The sequence below is a fragment of the Nannospalax galili genome, unplaced genomic scaffold (genome assembly GCF_000622305.1).
Source record: "Nannospalax galili isolate Female #2095 unplaced genomic scaffold, S.galili_v1.0 scaffold1243, whole genome shotgun sequence".
Taxonomy (NCBI): Eukaryota; Metazoa; Chordata; class Mammalia; order Rodentia; family Spalacidae; genus Nannospalax; species Nannospalax galili.
Genome location: NW_008349193.1, coordinates 164,166 through 170,831, shown reverse-complemented (window position 1 = coordinate 170,831; position 6,666 = coordinate 164,166).

Genomic DNA, 6,666 nt, shown 5'->3' with positions numbered 1-6,666 from the left:
ATAGGATGTAGGATGTTTACATAACTAGAGACCTGACCTAGAGACACTGTCTAATAGATTTAATATTGATTAGGGCACCCAAGTTAATAGACCTTTGAATGTAACCAATAATTTTGTGCACAATAAAAAGAAAGAAACAAAGATACTTAGCAAATAGGATGTTTACATAACTAGAGACCTGACCTAGAGACACTGTCTAATAGATTTAATATTGATTAGGGCACCCAAGTTAATAGACCTTTGAATGTAACCAATAATTTTGTGCACAATAAAAAGAATGAAAAAAGAAACATTTGAAATGGCCATATTTTAAAATTGTCTTAACACAAATGATATATGAGGACAATTATCATAGACACATATGACATAATTATGTGAGATCTCAACACAGAAACATATTGAAACATGTGACATAATTTTAAACAACATAAAGATGCATCTAAAACGTATTATTTAATAAATTTGATTATGATATATTTTGTAAGATCTTCTGAAAGCAGGCATAGCTGGAGTCATGAAAAAAGTAGCAGTTTGGCTTTAGAAGAGAGTGCCGGATAACGTTATTTTACTAAAAGAACATGGAATTTGAATTAAACATTAAAGATAAGGTAATTAATTAACACAATCCATGTTTACATTGAACTGTAGGATCTTAGATGAACTTAATAAGCTAAAACTCGAAGGTCAGTGGTTCCTCAGAAAACAGAAAACCTGGAAATGACTTTGTAGTGAGTGGAAAAACTTAACACAGCAATTTTATATATTTATACATATGCAAGAAACAACTGAATGAAATAAAGCTAACAGAAAGGAGTAGAATTGGGAGGACAGGAAAACCTAGTGAAGTTCAGGTGTTAGGAACCAAACCTAGGTCCTCTGGAAGAGCAAACCATGCTCTTAACCATTAAGCCATTTCTCCAGTTGGAATTAGAGTGGAAAAATCTCCAGATGACCATGGAGCTCATAAAAGGGTCATAGTAGGGAAGAGATAGGTAAACAGAGCCTTTGTTTATGGCAAACCTGTTTTTTTAGCTTTTTGAAGGCGGGTTAGACTGGCTTGCCTGTGCTTTTACAGTTTGTAGCTGTATGTTAGTTAGCAAAGGCAGAGGATTTTTCTAAAACAGAAGATTTAGGGGGTCCAGGCAGCTCTGAGGCTGCTGCCCTGTGGCAACTCTATTTTGGGGGTGGTAGGGTACAACTGATTATCTAAGATAACATATCCAAAAGAAGTATAAGGCATATGTTTTTGAATCTTTTGAGGAAATATCAAATCCATATTTTGTTAAAATGGTCATTAATTTAGTAAGCATAACTTCTAAAAGTTGAAAAGAAGGGTGACTAAGGAGAATATCATCCACATAACAAACAACAAAAATAGTAGTGAATTCCTTAAGTATTGGACTAATTGCTTTATGCAGATAAAATTGGCATATAGTAGGACTATTTTTCATTTCCATTGGTAGGACTTTCCATTGATACTCTGTGTGGGAACAGAGTGATTGTTGACAGGGATAGTGAAAGTGAAACACTCTCTTCAGGTAAAAGAAAAGAAATAATTTTTATATCAATTATTGTAGTAGCACGTCCTACAGGCACAGCTGCAGGAGAGGGAAGACCAGGCCTCAGTGATCCCATCTTTTTCATAGTGGCATTAACTTTTCTTAAGTCTTGTAAAAATCTCCATTTTCCACGAGTTCTTTTCTGTATCACAAATATAGGTGTGTTCCAGGGACTTTTAGAAGGCTCTATATGCCCTTTATCTAGTTGATCTTGTATGAGACCCTGTAAATGAGGCAATTTGTGACTAGAAATAGGCCATGGTCGGGGATGGTAAGACTGGAGTGAGGAAATAGTTCCTCATACCCCCAGGACGGGGGGCTTTTTTGTGGGCCAATGTGATGGCCAGTCCTCATGTCTAATAATTGATTGATCGCCCCCTGTATCTAACAGATCCTTTATAGAAATTCCTTGTACTATTAGGGTCATCGTAGGCTTAAGGTCAGATGTTACAGGGCAAGTCCACAATGCCTGGGGTTTACTCCCACCGAGGCTGCTGCCCCTTTTGGTTGTGGGGCTGAGGGCTGCCCCCTCTCTAGTTTAAAGTTTTGCTATTTTTGTTGAAGTTAGAATGGCAATCTCTAGCCCAATGGAATTCTTTTTGACATTCAGAGTATTTTTTATTTGGTTTGGGTCTCAAGCCTGATGGTGAGGGATCAGTAATAGGCTTGAAATCCACGAAAGGGCATTGTCTCACAAAGTGATCCATATTTCCACATTTAAAACATGGATCTTTCATTTGGGCAGTGAAAGCTTCTGCTAACGCAGTTGTCATTATGCATACTAGCCTGTGCTGAAACCATGCCAATGTCCTGAGTAGCCTTTACCCAGGAAGACAAATCTTGACTTTTTACTGGAGCAATTTCTACTTTATATTCTTGATCTGAGCCATCATATGCAAGTTGTTTTCTTAAAATCTGGGTGGCTTCTACACGAGGGACCTTAACCTCTACCATTCGCCAGACCCTAGCTAAGAAATCAGCCCATAGCTCCTGTGGCTTTTGTCTGAGATCAGTTAAGCTAGCTCAGGCTGTGTCACCATCTGGTGTGGATCTCCTGGCTCTCAAGGCACATAGGTGCACCTGATCAAAATATTGAGCTGGTAAAACCTTTTGTGCCTTAGCATCAGCATATTGACCTTTGCCCCTAAGCATGTCAGCTGTCACATCAACATTAGCTTGAGCATTTCTTGCAGCCTGTTCGGTGCATTCATCATAGTATTTAGACTTAAAAAGGAGCCATTGTCCTTGGGACAGAGCAGCCTGGGTGAGGTGTTTAAAGTCCCAAGCAGTTACTAAATTATGGCTAAACTGATCAAAGATGGCCATAAGAAAAGGACTTTGCATATCCTTTTCTATCACCGCTTTCAGCCTTTCAAAGCCAAATGCTGGGTTTGAAAGCCAAAGTTCAGGGTTGTCAGCTGCCATAGGGCCATCTGGAATGTGAACTGGAAAGAACTGAGGGGAAGGATATGGCAAGGGAGCCAGAGGTTCTCTAGAGAAAGTGTCTCCTGTGAGCAGATTTTGACACATGGGAAAGAGAGATTCAGGGTCAGAAGCAGAGGGCAAGGTATAAGAAGTATATACCATGGGAGGTGCTGAGGAAGGACATGGACAGGTGGGGAGAGGGTGGGGTGACTCCCCCTTTCTAATAGAATTAGAGGTGGGTGGTTGCATAGCAGAAGAGAGCACAGAGGGAGAAGGGAGTATAGGTGGCTTGGCAGCAGCAGGAGGGGGGAATCTGAGGGGGGAGGTACCCCTTCTTTAGCATGATCAGAGGAAGGCAACCAACTAGCGGGCACTCCTCCTTTATGACAGCAGCACTGTCCATTTTTTCTTACTTGTTCCATATTTCTTTCTTTTCTATTTTATTTATTTATTTATTTAATATTTATTATTTTTATTTTATGTGTATGCCTGTATTGCCTGCATGTAGGTAAGTGCACCCATGTTGTGCAATGCCCATGGAGGTCAGAAGAGGCTGTCGGATCCCCTAGGACTGGAGTTATGGACAGTTGTTAGCTGCCATGTGGGTGCTTGGATTTGAACCTGGGCCTTCTGCAAGAACAGTCAGTGTTCTTAACCACTGAGCCATCTCTTCAGCCCCACTTTTCCCATATTTCTAAACTACTGGTTCCTTCTTTCAAAAATGGGGGATTGAAATCCAATACACTATCTATAAAGGCCTTAATATGAGTGTTTATACAATTAATAGCTTTTGGTTTCTGCATGCATTTAGAATCCATGATTACTCCTTACCTATAAACTGTGATAAGGAGATCTTATCGGTCAAAGTGGGGGGCCATTGCACCATCCTTGACGAAGGAGCTCCGTGAGGGTCCCTGTTCAGGTGCCAGTTATTGGGTGATCTAAGTGTGCCTTGCTCAGTGGGGAACCTCGCTTTCATGAAGGATGGTGATACTGACTGTCTACGGAGTCTTGGACCCTGGGACCTGTGTCTTTACAACAAGCTGTTTATTACAAAATTCAGATGGTTTTTACAGATCCCAAGGAACTGGCAGTCACATGGGATATGGAAGTCACATACAAAGATTTAGGGTACAAAGAAACAGGACATATAGTCTGTTAGTTGGTGCCAGAAGGATGCTTAAACTTTTACTCAAGGTTATCAATGCTCATCCGGTAATTTATTGGCCACAACGTTTTCTTTCTTAGAGTTAAAAGCATGGTTAACTTTTAGTTTTTAGCTCAGGAGTAAACCTTTAACCTGGCCTAATCTCTTAGGTAAGGATAGCAGAGTTATTTGTTCAGGACAGGGAGATGAGCTAAGGATTGTTGACCAAAACACTTTCCCACAGAGCAGGGAGCCTTCACTTATGACCAGGTCACTGTCTCCTGCCAGTCTCGGTGTTCTGCAAGACAGGGATTATCAGAGCTACTGTTTTCAGCACCCCTCCCTTTAACAGAGAATGCAGGCTGGACTTAAAAGTTTTAGGCTCATCTCACCCTAGGGCTTGGCCTCCTGGTTTCCTACAAGAATGACTAAGATCCATAAAACAAATGACAAATTCTTGTGAGGATGTGGAAAAGGGGAAAGTCTTATCTGGTGCTCATGTGAGTTCAGCTGGAGCAGCCACTATGGAAATCAGTATGAAGATTCCTCAAAAAATGAGATACAGATCTACCTTTTGATCCACCCATACCACTCTTGGGCATATGTCCCAAAGACTGTATACCCTGCCACAGAAGTATGTGTTCATCTGTATTCATTCCTGTAGTTTTCAGAATAATCCAGAACTAGAAACAAGCTACAGATCCATCAACTTATAATAGAAAATGAATGTCGGTACACATATACACAATGGAATATCAAACATCTCTTAAAATCAAAATTCATGAAATTCATAGGTAAATGGATGGACCTGGAAATATCCTGAGTGAGGGAACCCAGACACAGAAAAAGCCACATGTTCTCTCACATAGCTGAATGCTAGCTTTATAATTCTGGGTTTAAATTTAGAAATCCAGAAAGATCAAAGAACTAATGAACAGACATTAGGAGAAAGCTTCCTGGGAGGGGAGGTGGAATGAGTTATATAAAGAGTAAAGGGAAATAATACTGTCCAAAGCATTAAAGGTGATTTGGAATGGAAGAGTAGGTCAGAGGAGGGAATATGTGGAGGGATAGGTAACAAAGGCCATTAGGAAAAGCCATATGGAAAGCTGACACCATAGAAACTAATTAAAACATATACTGATCACCTTAATCTTTGGTTATACTTTCCTTATGGGTGTTTAAGATCATACAGTTGGCCCAGAATAACCAGTTTATTTTTACTCTTAAGGTAATTTGAGGATCTGTTCCTCGGGGCTTGGGAGAAGCCCCTGGGTCCTTTCTTTTACTGGTTACATCTATGTGAAGGTAAATAAAAGTTCCTGCTTGACAATGGCTGGCTTCACTTGGAAGCATGGAGGAAATGTTTCCTCTGTGTTGACTCTCCTCTTTGTAGACTGGCCACTTGTTCGAGTCAATTTGGTGGGGTCTCCATGTCCTCCTTGAACAGGAGAAGAGGTGACTCACTGCAGTTACAGAACATTTTGAGAGATGCCCCATAGTCCCCTGGACCTTAGTCGATCTAGAGTGCAAGGAGCAAAAACTGTACTTATGGCCCTCTGACCATATTAATGTAGGCCTTAAAGTATGGCTGTTAAACATCCAAGAAGATAAGTTCCACCTGTTTGATGCTTTTAATTACCATGCACTATGTAGATAAAGCTTGGGCAAAATCCAAAAGTTCTCAGATAAACCTTGACTATACATATGTTATGTTCCTTGAGCTAGTTGTATATATAATTTGTCAATAAGTTGTTGGATTAATATGGTTTCTCTGTTTTTTTTAAAACTAGCTAGGCATTATTTATCTCCCTCATTGTCTAACCCTTCTACCCTGGTTTCCCCATTTAATGTGCCCCCATTTTTTCTGACCTACACCTATGTCTTGTAGGTTATTGCCAATGTTTTCTTCTAACAGTTTCAGAGTTTCAGGCTTCATATTGTTCATATTGAGGTCCTTGATCCATTTGGAGTTGACTTTTGTGCAAGGTGAAATATAAGGGTTTAGTTTCATTCTCCTACAGGTGGAGATCCAGTTTTACCAGCACTATTTGGAGAACATGCTGTCTTTCCTCCAGTGAATGTTCTTGGCCCCTTTGTCAAATATCAGGAGGCTGAAATTACAGGTACTCATATTTAGGTCTTTGATTTTGCTCCATTGATCTATGGGTCTATTTTTGCACCAATACCATGTTGTTTTTGTGACTACAGCTCTGTAACAGTTTAAAATCTGGTATAGTAATCCCCCCAGCATTGCTCTTAGTGCTCAGGGTTGCTTTGGCTATCCGGAGTCTTTTGTGTTTCCATATGAATCTTAGGATGATTTTTTCCAATTCCGTGAAGAATGTCATGGGGATTTTGGATGGCATTGCATTGAATCTATAAATTGCTTTTGGTAGGATTGCCATTTTCACAGTATTAATTCTGCCAATCAGTGAGCACTGAAGGTCTTATCTCCTTATGTCTTCCTCAATCCCTTTCTTCAAAGATTTAAAATTTTCATTGTAGAGATCTTTAATGCCTCTGATTAGGTTT